The sequence below is a fragment of the Maylandia zebra genome, linkage group LG8, assembly GCF_041146795.1.
Source record: "Maylandia zebra isolate NMK-2024a linkage group LG8, Mzebra_GT3a, whole genome shotgun sequence".
Taxonomy (NCBI): Eukaryota; Metazoa; Chordata; class Actinopteri; order Cichliformes; family Cichlidae; genus Maylandia; species Maylandia zebra.
In genome coordinates, this window is record NC_135174.1 from 24,685,813 (window position 1) to 24,700,955 (window position 15,143).

Genomic DNA, 15,143 nt, shown 5'->3' on the forward strand with positions numbered 1-15,143 from the left:
TAGGGCGCCCTACTGATAGCTGAGATTTATAAACACATTTTTGTTTTGTTTCCTACTATTACAATTTACTTTTTGCGCCTTTTAGCCATATTTTTGAGTTTCGTTTTCCTCAATCAAGGATAATAAGGACAAAACAAGGATGGGATCAATGATAGAACAATGCCCTCAGTCTGATTTTGAAAGTTCTGTCGCTGAAAACAGTTCCTACACCAGTAAACTGCTGGTGAGAGGATTCCTTGTTCTGCACCAATCCCTTGAGAGCAGATGACACTTTTAACCAGAACCTGCAGCAGGTGGAGAACTGGTTCTGTTACTGAGCTCACTGAGGCTGCAGAGCAGGACAAGAACTACACCATTGTGGTGTTTGATGTCATTCATAGGCATGTCAATGGTGCCAGCCCTGCTGCAGCTTTTATGGATTTTTGGAGGGTTGTCTAGTTTTCCTTTTAGGAAAATTGGGGTCTAGATCAGACTGCATTTTGTGTGACATAATAAGTGGTTATCAAAATACTGCCCTCTGCTTTCTTTTTATTCAGTGCAAGGATCCAAGTCCTGCGTCCTTCTTTGCACTGTTTGCTCTGTTAAGTAAACACCTGCTTATGTTCTGTAGGTCATTTGTCAGCCTTTAAAACAAACAAGCGTTAAGGCATTTCTTTGCTGGCCTTCAATTATTCTAAATGGCTTGGCCCTATCGCTGTACAGCATTTAAGAAGCTGCATTTAAGCCATCTGGATTGAGCTACATTACATGTGGGAAGCCACAGTCTCCTCAGCACTTCCATCTGTCTGTAACTTACTAATACAGTGTGTTAGGCACAGATGGAAGAGCTGATGGCTTGGCTAGTATTAAATAAAGCCCTTACAGTTGCAGTAACCCTGCAGGCAGTTTGGTAACATTAGTTTTAGCAAACACCACAAATCTTATCATCCTGCTGATGAAAGGAGATTCACATGAACCAGTTAGCTACTGCTCCTCTCTCACGGTTTCTCAGCTGAGACCACCAGTCTATTTTTAGACTTGCAGAACATATAAAGGGTTTACAGACATCTTTGTGTGTGAGTGTTTTAATAACAAATATAAACCTTAATTTCAGTTAATATAGGGTTACATTTTTTTTGGTAGTTCGAACTGTGGAGTAGACTTTCTTGTTTCAGTTTAGTCTTTGTAGTTACATTTAGTTAAATTTTAAACTCAAACAGCTAAAGGATTGAGATTGATGATCATCTATCCATCCATTCTGGATAGACGGGTGAAAGAACATATGAATGGACATATCTCTGATTCTATGGAAATTATTATTAGTTTCAAAGTGGGGGTGGAAAAGGTTGCTCTGGGTTTCTGGACTTCTACCTCCACACCTAAAATGACAACAGACCACTGCCACCATCTGGAAAGAAGTAGAGTCCATCTGCAGCTCATTAAACTGACGTATTACTAATAAAGCAATAATTTAGAGGTAAGGAGACAAGACAGCACTCATTTTGTACTAAATATTGAGCCCTGCTACTACAGTACAGTGAAATAATCCTAATTACTTGCGGCACAGTCAAGTTTCGAGAAATATTACTTCAAGTAAAATGAACTACAGAAAAAGACAAATTCTAAGTTACACTGATATAAGCCAGAAGCTTTTGCCACTAACTGCAGAAGAAAATTATAGCCGACCGGTACATGGCAAAATATTGTACATTTACAAGTTGTGCATCCCTTGTTTTGTCATTTTAGAAATATCTTATGTTTCAAGTACTGATACACATTGATGTGCTTTTCTTTGTTTAATAGTCCCAAGGCCTGCATTGTTTCTTATGTAATAATGTGGGAATGTGTAGTTTCACTCAGAGCTTTTCTTGCATATGTAGTGTTGTATTAAAAAATGTTTTTTTCTTTTAAAATTGGTGGTTAGTAAACTTTTGCATTTATCAGATAGACATAAAAGAAGAATGCAGGCATTTCTCTATAATAATACATCATAGATGTACTTTTGTTTTGTGTGGAGACCAATTGCTATTATGTGCATTGTCACACCCTCCAAAAAGGCCCATTTCGCAGTGAGAAAAACCTTTATAACTGTAATTATAGTTAATTAAATGTAAAATAAATTGTGTGATACTTGGGTTCTGTAGATATTTATAAAATTAAGAAGTGATGCATCACAACTTGAAAATTTGACCTGGAAAGAGCAAAAAATTGAAAAGTAATGTGTTTTCCTTTTTATTTTAAAAAGGGAAAATGCACATTAATTAACATGAACACTTTGTCCCATCAGTTGAATGGATAGTATTTATCCATACGGGCTAATTTTCATCGGCAGTACCTTGTAGTTTGATAGATGAAGCCTCTGGTGTATGGCATTAGATTTTGGTGCAGTTCTTTCTTTGCTACTGTCAGTATTTAATTCCCAGCACAATATTTACTGAAAACATGATTGTGCCACAATTAGGGTGATCTCACTGTAGCAGCAGGCTTGAATATTTAGTGTGAAATGAGGGCTGTCTTGTCTACTCACCTCTGGCACTTCTCACAGTCTTTTCTTGTCCTCTTCCATTACAAACTAAATTATTGCTGTACTAGCAATACATCAGTTTAATGAGCTGCAGATGGACTCTGTACTTCTTTCCAGATGGTGGCAGTGGGTTTTTGTCTTTTTAGGTGTTGAGGTAGAAGTCAATTCAGAATTTTTAGGTATAATTTCTAAACCTTGCTCAACCTTAGAAAGTGATTTCCTGTGAAAACCCGCAAACCCCACACGATTCCCTAACATGGAAAAGAATCAGCACGAGCATTTTAAAACTTGTCCCAGGGTGTAGTTGTTTTTTTTTGTTTGTTTTTGCTTTAAACGAGGTGCAAGTTTTTGTGTTCAGCCTTCGCTCTTGTTAACAAGGAAAAATCCCCTCACTCTCAGGCTTCTTCCACGTGAAGTCTTTTTGCCATTGTGACTCAGATTTTCCTCTTTCTTGCCGACTTCTATAAACACACTTGTCACTTTTCACGTTTTCCAGCCTCCCCACAGCAGTAGTAGTCTCGCTGCTTCTCTTCTGCTGATTCAACATTGTGCTTTTGTGTGTGTTTTATCCCCTCAGTCTGGGAGAACAGAGAGGCGACAAGAAGAATGACGAGTTCCTGAGATGCTCAACGGACTCGTACATGATTTTCTAAGGCCTCCAGAAGCTGAAGACGGGGTGTCAGTGACAGGTAAGAGGAGTTTCTTGCATGCAGTACTGCTAAAACCTCTGCATATGTTGAGGCCATTTCCTCATACCCGCATTAGGTTTTCTCTAATGGTCATTTCCTGTTTGACACTTTGACGTTGTGACTTGGCTTCAGCGTGGCCCACATGTTGCAGCGTGCATAGTGCTGGCGTGGACGTTAACACATTCTTGCTGCGTGGGAGCTTGCAACAGATCTTAATCATGGATAGGGTATTGCTGTAATTCCAGAGCGGGAGGCATAACCCTAATCTCTTTGCCACATTATACAGTAAATCAGAGTGTGGTTAAGTCGGGTCCCTGCCAGCTCAAAACAGCCCATTTGTGTGGATTTATGTATGACTGGACTTGCTCAGTAGGACTACTTATTTTAATCTACAAACGACCCTTTCACTTCTCTCTTCATACTGATGAAGCACCCTACTGCTGAAATTTTCTCAGCGGTTTTATTTGGGAGGTGTGCATGAATTGCTTTGTGCCATGGTGGATTATTTTGGAGGTAAGTGGTCCAAAGGGCTGGCTGGTCAAGGCCAGTTTTAGCTGCAGCGTCCAATGGGAGTGTGTCCCCATGCCGAGGCAGCACGGACACTGATGGATGGCCTAGCTTTCTGTTGGTTTCTGTTCCCAGACGGGAGCCGTTGTTATGAAACTATAGAAGGAAGCAGGATGACGGACCGCAGAGAGATGGCAACACAGCTTATTGTGGATGACCACCTGATGGGCATCCGCTATAGATGTAGATAAAGTAGAACTGTGGGCTCTCGGGAGCCGTTTTCAGTGTTCACTAGAAATTATGTTACTCCTGGCACTCCTAAACATTTTAAGTATCACTGTAGGATAATAAACTTTATATGACTGAGGAAGAAAAACTGGAGACCACAGACAGATGTACCCAATATTTCTGCAAAGCCACACTGGAATTATTTATTTTACTGGAATTTCCCTCTAATATTCCTCATGGTTTTAACTCTGCTGTCCTGCAGATAGAGAAGTTACAGAATTTTACTTTACTGCTGCTTCAGCCTGTAAATCAGTTCCCTCAAATAGGGGCTGAGTCATATTGGCCATCCCATGCCAGTAAAGTGGTAGTGTTAATGGTGGCATTCACAGCGGTGATTTGCAGCCTGCGTCTTTAGTCCAGCAGTTGTGGCCTCCAGGCGGCTGATTAATGGTGTTTGCTCTCAAATGGTAGCCTCCAACAGAGAGCAGTTTCTGTTGCTTTGGCTGCAGGCTGATGAGACCTCACTTGTGGCCCATTTAGTATTCTCAAGACCTCCCATTGAGACTTGATCAAGAATGACCTTGAACTCCATCCCCAGCATCATGTCTTGTTGCCTGAAGGACAAACCTTGTGCCTACTACTGTGACCCAGTTCTATGAGCAGGGAAAGAGAGAGTTGAAAACGAAGAGGGACAAATCTGTGTTTGTATGTGTGTAAGGCGGTGGTGGCAGGGCATAGCCTACTTCTCGTACCCTACTTTAGCCCTCTCTTTATGTGGGAGCAACTGAGCTACACTGACTACACCATCTCCTGTTTCCTTTTTCCTTTTTTTCATGTTTATTGACCAGATGGTGGCTTACAGGTCAAGGCAAACGCTGAATGCTGCCAAAGCCATGTTGGAATAAACTTCAGCATGTCATATCCTCGATTAAACTGCGATTACTGTCTGATAATCCTAAATTGAAGTTCAGTTAGTAATGCTGGTGTAAGAGTAAGCCAGCATGCATGAAACTTTAATAAAATAAAATTATTACTCAACCTATACCCACACAACACGAAAAGCAGACATGCGAGATTAACAGGGCAGCATTTAGCAACTTAAGAAACAAATATTTGTCTCAAATGTTGGTGGAAACTGTATAAACCATACCTCTATTTATACAGACTATAACTATATTTGGTGATTTGTTTTAGTATTTTCTTAATTTCTGCAGTGAAGGGAATGAGGGAATTGTATAATTGATTGAATATATCAATAGAGGGCTTGCAGATGTTTGGGTTGTATTTAAGGTCTAGAACCATATATGAAACAGAGAAGATGGAGAGGGTGTACATTGTCAACATCATCTCTGCTTTTAAAATTGGGCTTCAGACTTTTGTAGTTGGGGCTAGATGAGGTGACCCCCAAGTTCTTTTTGGTTTTGCTGGAATAGGCTCAGCCTGCTGAGGAATTTCCTATGATACACTTGGCATTCATCACCACCTGTCTACTTCCCTCTTTTAATTCCTGATGCATTTATATGCTTGTCTGTAACTTTTATCTATTCTCTCCTATAGTTAATGTTTTGTCTCATTTGTTATTCGTGGTCTCTTCTGTCCTCTCACCCCAGAGTTGGTTGCACTAGATACCCGCACCTACCTGAACCTGGTTTCTTCCTCTTAAAAGGGAGTTCTCTCTTCCCACCATTGCCAAGTGCTTGCTCATATAGAATTTTATGATTGCTGGGGTTCTCTCAATAGAAAACACCTTGAGGTGACTATTGTTGTGAATTGGTGCTATATAAATAAGACTGATTTGATTAATTTGAAAGTTCAGTTCCTGCTGCCAAGCTCGCTCTAAACACTTTGTCTAGTGGATAGTTTTGTGGCCTGGTTGCCATTGTGGCCATGTGTAGTTTCTTTTATTTCATTTAGACAGCATGGTGGCTTAATTAGTTAGCAATATTGTCTTAAAGCAGGAGAGTCCTGGTTTGAATCTAGACAGTTTGCATTTTCTCCCGGTGCTTGTGTGGGTTTTCTCCAGGAGCTTTGGTTTCTCCCACCACTGGAAAAAGATGCAAAGTTAATGCTGTCTGTCTGGACAAGGGCTGACAGTGTATATTCTAAATGAGATTATATAATCAAATATTTTTTTAAAAGGAGGGGTTTTTGAGTTCTGGTAGCACTAATCCAGACAAGAGATTCTTAATCTCCTGGTTTCTGGGTTCATTAAAGGTGAATAATAATCCAGTGAAATACCATCTTGCTGTCAGATGTACTCAATGTTTGTTCCTCCTCCTGCTCTGAAAATATGCTGTAATCTGAAGGGCCGTGTTAACCAGAACCAACAGGAGGAGAACTGATTCATGTGCCACGATGCTGAACTTTCAGAGGCCATAGAGCAGAAAAACGACTACAATCGCTAGCTGCAGTCCAAGACTGAAGAATGTTTTTGTCACAAAGCGTGTGGGTGTGTGCTGTGAATGGAGGCACCAATGCTTTCACTATAAATACTTGTGTGCACACGACACGGCAGCCCCCTTGCCCACTGAATAAATAGAACCTCAATCTTTTGAAAACACTTGTAAAGCACTTTTAAAAATGAACCCTGAACCAGACAAAAGTGCTCAAGAGTCGTTGTACTTTCTTTCTTTCTTTCTTTATCATCAAAGCATGTACACTAGATTCCTGCACCAGTTAAACCAGTTGAAATGTAAACAGCTCTTCATCACTTCTGTAAAAATTTCAACAGTCCCTTTCACAGATGCTTGGAGCAAATATGCAGCTGTTTGCAAACAGATGTTATCACTTTATGTACAACCCCCAAGACATTGAAATGCTAAAATATAATGCAGGTATAAAATATATCCATATATTATATGAAACCCTTATTGTTGTTCTGCTAGCTTAGCACCATGTATTCCTACCTGTAGCCGCTTACTGCTCACTCCCCCAAAATCATTGTGTGTGGAGTACCTTAACAATTATATTGAGAGGTGATTGTGCAGGATACTGCTTTAGTTGTAGCACTACAGCTCTTATATACTGTGCTCTCGTTTGTATTTTTCACTGGCATTTGTTTTCATGAGACTTTTTAGAGCAGAGATAAGCATTACCATGTTGTTTTTAAATGTGCCTGCATGTCATACATCCAGAATTGCTTCTTAAAATATCAAAATCCTCACTTGGGTGTTTTTCCTTTAAGGTAAACCAGTTCTAATCTTTCAGTGGCAGCTTCTTCTAATTAATCATTCGTATCATAATTACCTGTTTTAATCCTTTCTGGGAGTTAATTAAACAGGCTCCTTTATCTGTAGTTCCATAAAACTACAATTTCACTCTAAATCTTAGTGTTTACACGTCTCCTTTAAAGACTCAATTTGGACAGCTAATAATGCCATCCATTCATTTATCCACTTCAGGGTTGCAGGGGGTTCTGCACCTTTACAGAGTGAGATGCATGCAGCACCACTTTATTTTTTATTTTTTACTTTGTTTAAAATGTGTGGACAGATCAGAATGATCTTTAACTGACAGCTTTTTCCCCCTTCCCTTGCATCCTCTTCTTTTAACTGCCTGACAATGGCAGTAGAGGACCTTGCAGAGTATAGTTTCTTTAGTCAAAGGAAATGGCAGAGGAGTGGAGCACGGAGAGAGGAGGTGTGCATATGTCAGAGAGGGGCTGGGTAGTGCTGAGAGGAGGAGGAGGTGGGATGCATGAAAGAGAGTGAAAAGCAGGGAAAGGGGAGGGGACTGTGCTCTCATTCACATTGGTGGCATTTGCCTTGAGAATGAGCGGTTTCTTTTTTGGGGAAGGGGGGTTTTAGAGAAGTTTTTTCCCCCTCAGGAGGGTTGGTCAGAAACAGGAACGGAGTGAGACACGAAGGGGCAGGAGGCTGGATGATCAGAAGGAGCTGGTCAGACATCAGAGCAGCTATGCAAGGAACAAACTGGGGTAAGAGACTCGCAGGAAAAAACCGTTGGAGAAACAGGAAGTTACCTTTTAATTACCTGGCCATTGAAAGTGATGGGCGGTGTTTGACATTCACAGTGGGAGTCCCACTGTGACTGAAAGTTACAGAGGATTATTGTACATTAAGGTAAAAAGAGAAGAATTTTTACATTTGTGTAAAGAAATGTAAACAATTAGTTGATGAATCTCTTAGCTTATCAGCATGCACTTACTGTTTTCCTATTCAGTATGCCATCTCAATTTTTATAATCTCCTTAAAATAAGAATTAAATATCTTTAGGTTTAGACTCCCAATCAGTCTAAATAAGCAGAAATTGTTAAACATCAGTATTGTTTTTAATAACTGTAAGATTTCATAGACCGTATAGTTAACAGTAGCTGTAGGCAAAAAAAAAAGGTGGAAAGAACTGCCGTGACCTTTCACTGATTACTCTTCTGTAGCTGCTCAGTGGTGCAAGGGTGGCAAGTAGAGGTTACTGTATAGTAAAGTTTAAGCGTAAGGGCCTCTGTTTACACATTTGCCTAACAGGTGAAAGATCCCCTGTTTGATCCCAGGAGGACACAAATGCCTTTTGGGGCTATGTCAGAAAGGACAAAAACCCCCAAAAAACGCCAAATCAAACATGCAGAACTACTTGGTGTGGAGACCCTTTGGGAATAAGTGAGCATCTGAAAGTAGCTTTTAGAGCATCATGGTCATTGGAAAGTGCATTTCTATGTTTTAAATCCAGAATCCCTCTTACTTCATAGCAAAATTGCTTTGCAAATGGATCATAAATCCTGAAAAATGCCTGTTTAGTCAAATATTTTAAATATACTGGTCACCACTTCTGTATAGTGGAACTACTTATAATGCAGTATGCATGCACTTCAAAAAGGTAATATTTATGTCAAAAAGGTTCTAGAAGGGTGGCGTTAAGTCCCGACTTACAGGAAAACCACACGGTACAAAATACCACTGTAATGGCTTGTTGGTCTTTATTGTTGTATTTTCCTGCCTCAAATGTAATGACTTGTTGTTTTTCTCTTCGTCAGGTGTAAATCATATGTTTAGCATTTGAACAGCACTCTATTTGTGATTTTTCTGTCTTTTTGTTATAAAGCCTGACATTTTTATAGACAGTCTTTCAGCATCTAAACGATGATTAGTCACTGCAGAAAAGAGAAAAAGGGCTAAATTATGGTTTTATATTTTTTTGAAGGCCAGCCCTTAATGTTTTAATGGATTTGTGTTGTTTAATGATAAATGGTTTGGGGTTTGCTTACTGAATGATTCAGAAGGTGTTTTGTGGTCTAATATTTATCACAATTATATGTGGTACATATTCATAGCACCTTTCAGCTGTTAATTACAGTTTCTAAAGGCTTTTTATTCCCTTTTTTTATTCAGTTATTCTTCTTGGGGAATCTAATATCGGTTTTATTTATTTGAGTTGTCTAAAAAGTTGCAGCTTTGCTTGGGAACATTACCTTTTGGCATGATAACCGGGGTGTTTGTTGGGGCACTGAGGTGTCTGCCTGTGGAAAGGTAGGTTGTCTACAAACCAAAATAGCTTTGTCACAGTTTTCTCTCTGTGTTCCAGTTTCCAGTATGAGGGGAAAGAATAAGGAGATTGGGGGGTGTGACAGAAAGGGAGAGTTGGATTCAGAAGTTTGATGGAGAGTGGAGGAGGGGATCTCCAGACTCATTTGTTTGTTCCCTCATGTGGACCCTCCCTGGGGAAAATTGAAGCTCTCTCTTCTTTACTTCTTTCTGCCCATGTTCTTCTTTGAGTCAGAGCTGTTGCTCCTAACACCTCTGAGTCTCGGATGAGGGCTGGGATAATACAACTTTTTGCCAGTTCCAACACTTCACCTGGTGTTGGAATATTTTTAGACTCACCTCTGTGGTTGTGGATGTGTGTTTATGGTGTGGCGCTAACAAAGGAGGACTTAGAGTAGGCTCTTTCAGTTTGTCTCAAAGCAGGTTTGTGTGACGTTGCAGTTTTAAAGGGCATGGCTAATAAACTGCATATACTGTCTCTTTATAAACGGCCTCTATAAAAAGGCTTTTATACTGTTTGCGTCTCTAATTGCCAATCTCAGATGCAGTCAGACGAAAGGTTGCCACGCATGCCAGAGAATGCTGCTGAAATTTATCTACAGTTTACTGCTGTACGTGTAATAAAATATGCCGCTGTGATTGGAGCAGCCTGCCTGAGTGGAGTTTTTCAGAGCAGACTGCAGACTTTCCTTCACATTTTATGTGCAGCATATAGTCTGATCCTGTAGACTGAATCCTCAGCATTTCTTTGTGAATGTATTGATCTCTCTTTATTGATTTTTGTCATCTCTGCTTCTTATTTCGCCACAGAAATGAAGATGTGTGAAAGTCTGAGAACTTTTTCGTTTTAAGGGCAGGTTCAAAGTTGTTAAAATGATGGGGTTTTAATAATGTCCTGTCTCTTAATAAATCTCCTTTTTGCATGAATATAAGGGACAAAGCATTTAGAAGCTATTTAATGTAGTAGCAAAACTCTAGTCTGTCTTTTGTGGCAAAAAGTTGACATTGGAGGGTCATAAGCACAGACTGTATGTAAAAGATAGACATAGCCATACCATAACTCATTTGCTTCTAGAATTTAAGGCCTCACTGTCAGTGTGTTTTGACTAATGCTATGTTTTTGGATGGGCTTTTAGAGCCAGAAGTGAGCATATTTGGATGAGATTGTGGCGTTTCAAACCAACAGCTAACACTGCCATGCTTGGTTAGCAAGCTGTGTTCATAAACTGTAGGGATGCTTATTGGTGCTAAGTAACAAACTGATTAAACAGAAAACTAGAATTTCACTCACTTGAAGTAAAGCCCAAATGTCTTGGATGGTTTGTAACGCATAGCAAGGCATAATATCAGTCAGATAATTTAACTAAAAATTATGCAAAAGGCGCCAACAGCACGGACACTGCTGAGATCCAGTTCAGTGGAATGGACTGAGGTGAAGTCAAGCAAATGGCTACACCTGTAAATCAAAGTGGCCCCTTACCCATTTGTACAGTTGTTCTGAAGTGGGAAACCAGCCATAGATGTCATTACCGGGCTATAAACATATTTTTAAAGTTGGAGATTTTAACATGGTCATTGGAAGAACTGCAGTTTTTTTGCATTTACAGATTGGCTTCACTTCTCAGCTCCAAGGTTGCTGCTCAGTGTCAGCTACTCCATGATTTATAGTACCTGGTTAAACTCTTACTACGCATTTCAACAATGCAAACTTTGTGCTAATCTGTATACTGTGGTGTACTGACTAGCACAAGCACATGGGTGTGTTGGATATAATTACAGCATATTAATATTTTGTTTAAGAGAGTTGTTATCCTTGTGCTAATCGGTATACAGTAGCCAAATATATGTCTATAAAACAAAATGTTAATACACTCGAAATACATTTATGTAAATAAATTCCACAAGTGTAGTCATGAAGATTTTCTCATTTTTGTAGCTCTAATGGTCTGTATATACATTATATATTAAGTTATAAATTAAACTTAATGCAGATCACATGGGCCGTCCAGTCTATAAAAGCTGATTGGCCAGCTTTTATAGGCGCCTGCAACCTCCACTTACAAACTTTTACTCTGTTTGCATGTTCACACTGAGGCTCCACTCAAGGAGTGGGTTGTAAAACACCAAAGCAGGCTTACTGACTGCACTCTTTGAAAGCAGAGCACCTGTTTTGTGTCCAGTATGGAGTGAACTCTACACACTTCTAAGTTCTATGTTGTCTCCGTAGTAGACAATATTGAACTGCTCTTTATGGCTTTTAAGTCTTCATATTTCTGGTATTATTTTCTTTTTTTCTCGTTAGAAATTATAATAACAAAAAATCTACAAAACGGAAGGAGCAAAGATGTTTAGCATTTTGCAAATGCTGGTTTTAATGCCTGAATGAAACTGAAGTAGGTTGGGAGCATTTTCCAAAGGGATGGTTATGATCCAGTCTTTCCCTGAACATAGACTTTACTTGGGAGGACAGCCCAGGTATTTTAACGGCCACCCAAGTATATTTGGGAAATCATTTTAGCGTACATATTTTTATTTTTTCATCCTTCTGATGCCATTGCTGTGTTTTACTGATGGAGAGTCCCCCCCCCCCACATTTATTTTGAAAGTGTAGTCTCTACAAATCAGCTAGCACTGGCCCTTCCCTACCGATAACAAAAACTTGCTGATTGGAAGTTCCTGTTTCCCTCGGAGAAAGGTCACGGCACCTAAAGCTCCCTATTGTATTTGCACCTTTCCCCCTTCAGCAGCTGCATGTGTGACTCCACAGAGTTAAACTTGCCACAGATTAGAAACTACCCTCTTGTGTTTGCACCTTTAACACCTTTATTCTAAAAACTTGGTGCATTTTTTTTTAGAATAACGTGAATTCCCATTGACTGAACCAAATTCTCAGCCCTAAGCCAGTTTATTGAATCAGTCACCCCTGACAGACTTTGCAGAGCCAATTTAACCTTCTTGCGAAACTCTAAACACATTTTCACTCACTAAAGAACAATTTTGCACAGTAATTCACTTGTAAAGCTTTATGCCAACCACTGGCAGCAGAAGGTAAACACAGCTACAGCACAGGTGTCATTTATTAAACACAACAGCTCAAAATTGTTCACACTTGTTACTAATGGTGTAATTTAACCAAAAATATCCCGGTGAGAGTGCTGTACAGCCAGCTAGGATGAGTTTGAAGGTTGATGCCAGCTGTGGATGGAAGCAATCTCAGAGGGAGAGGAGGAAGACGAGGAAGGTCAAGATCAGTAATTTCAGTTGAAATTTGAGCCACTATGATGTACTTAGAAGTGTTCACTATTGCTTTTTATTTAGCCAGTATAATAGTTTCATGACATTTGCAGTCATTTGACAAGGTGTGATGAGAAAGTGACCTCTTTCAAACGAGATATGCGCTCACCAGACACTTTAGTAGGTACACCTTACTGGTAGTAGTTTGGATCCCCTTTTGCTTCAGAACGGCCTTAATTCTTAATGGCACAGAGTCGGCAAGGTGCTGGAAACATTCCTCAGAGATTCTTGACCATATTGACATGCTAACATTGCACAGTTGCTGCAGACTTGTAAGCTACATAACCCAGTTGCGACTCTTCTGTTCCATCATATCCCAAAGTTGCTCTATTGGAATGAAATCTGTTGACTGTGGAGGTCATCTGAGTTCAGTGAACTTATTGCCATGTTCAAGAAACCACTTTAAGATGATTTGAGCTTGATGACAAGGCGTGTCATTCTGTCATCAGAACGATGCTCAGTTAGTACAAATATCCCCCACAACATTACTGTTTGAAAATCTGGTTTTATGTTGTTAGTTAACTTAACTTTATAGTTTTTGCTAAAACACATTTCTAAAACCAACATCTAAAGTTAAGTGCCTTTAAGTAACTCTCCTGCTGAGGGTCCCTTCTTCCTCTGAATGAATAAAGACCAAAGGATTATTTTAAGGTGGGTCCCAGATTATGTCATTATCATCTCTTGGTAAGGGGTATCTTTTACAATTAAGAGTATATGGTCAATGTTCCTAAAATAAGTTGATCAGATATTTCTGTTGTAGTGAAAAGTGTGTACTTTATAATGCTTTGACTTTTATTTTGTAATATTTTGATCCACATAACTTTATGCTGAATTATTACATTTTAAAAAGTGCTGCAATTGCAGATTCTCTCTATGCTGCTTCTCCGGTGCTCCATCTATACAAGTAACCCTATAAAACTGTCAGCACTGAAAGCTAGAGGATAAAATCCTGATGCCTCTGTGTGACAGCAGATTTCCTAAGACTGCTACTGTTGCCTGCCGCAATGAAAAATGTCTGATGCGGAAGAAATATTACTCTACATCTCGTCTTGCAACCTGTGGCTTTTGAGTGATGAGACATCAGAAAATGGGTGGCTGCAGACTCGACACGACCCCACACTGACCACTGCTCATGTTTGGTCTCCTCCTCAGCTGGAGTGCCACACATTCCTGCTGCTGGAGGAGTGACTGGCTGACCGAGGGGCATTAAAGCCTTCAAAGCCTTTCCCAGACAAAAACAGTCTGCTCACATTCACAATCAGCTGACACAGTGGACACTGGGGGTGGTTTTAATATTACTTGCATTCCGTGCAGTGTTTTTGTGTGTGCATGTGTGTGCGCACATGGGCCTAAGTGGATGGCTTGACTGGGTGCTGGGCCTCAACAACATTGTATTAGTGATTTCTAAACAAGAGTTGCATGCATTTAATTTGCTAATGTATCATATTAGCTTGCTATTTCAATTCAGCTGTTTTTACACGTCAGAAAATGCCTCAGTACTCTATATCATCTGATATCACATGAGATATCATGTAGTAATATAAAGGTATTTGGCACATTTAATCTACAAGGAAAATGGCAAATTCTGCCCATCCACAGAATATTTGTAAACCATAATATATTAAGTATATTATGTCCATCAGCCCCTCTTTATAGTTGTCACAAACCCTTCCACTACCATTAGCTGTTATTGTCCATTTATCTTCAATTAGGGAAGTGGGAGCATGTGGAAGATTGTAAAAGCTATAGCAGGACTGGAGGCTTTAAGATGCTAAGAAGGGGTCCTGGTCTTCCTGTCAGCCCTATGACCCCCTCCTCCCCTTTTCTTTTCTCTTCCTCCTTCTAATGTTTGAGGCCCCCAGTCACTGTGACAACAAAAGGGAAACTAGGACTGCATGAACATGACGGGGGCTTTAAAAACACTTTGAGACCCCATGTGCCTCGCCTAGAAGAGCGCCTGCATAGTTTTGGTTATCTTGAGGGATTAGAGCTCATTCTGGGGAGACTGAGGGCAACAAATGGACTCAGTGATCAGGAATAAAGACCTGTGGAAACCAAACGTAAGGAGGAGACTGAACTAGAATGTCTTGCCTAGTTGTTGCATAAATATGCAAACTTTTTATTGCAAAAGAAGTATTAAAAAAGGTTTAGGTTTAGTATATAAACAGTTTGCAGTTGGGAGATCTCAAGTATGAGCACATCGTCATCAATCTGTGGCAGTTTAACATTCTTGGGTACTTTTACATAAAGTAAAGCTTTCCCTTGGGTATAGGTTGGACAAACAATAGATGTTGCGCAAAAAACTGGCATTATTTCTCATGACCATCAGGGGGCGACTCCTTCAGCTGCAGAAATTTGTTAGACTGTGTAGAAATCTGAGGAAGAATATCAAGTTTCTCGATTAATCTGTGATTTTTAGGGTTTCAA

At 39.8% G+C, this 15,143-nt stretch overlaps 1 protein-coding gene across 3 annotated transcripts in view; it reads left to right on the forward strand.

Annotated features, from left to right (window-relative positions):
* Window positions 1–15,143, forward strand: part of LOC101483580 (leucine zipper tumor suppressor 2) — a 45,500-nt gene that overhangs the window by 18,084 nt on the left and 12,273 nt on the right. Inside the window, exon 2 of one of the 3 annotated variants that reach the window (XM_004556746.3) lies at window positions 3,081–3,192. The gene's annotated coding sequence lies outside the window, so the exon portion shown is untranslated. Of the gene's footprint in view, window positions 1–3,080; window positions 3,193–3,610; window positions 3,706–7,724; window positions 7,862–15,143 lie in introns of those variants that run through there. The other 2 variants (XM_076887676.1, XM_012920637.4) reach the window with 2 other exon arrangements.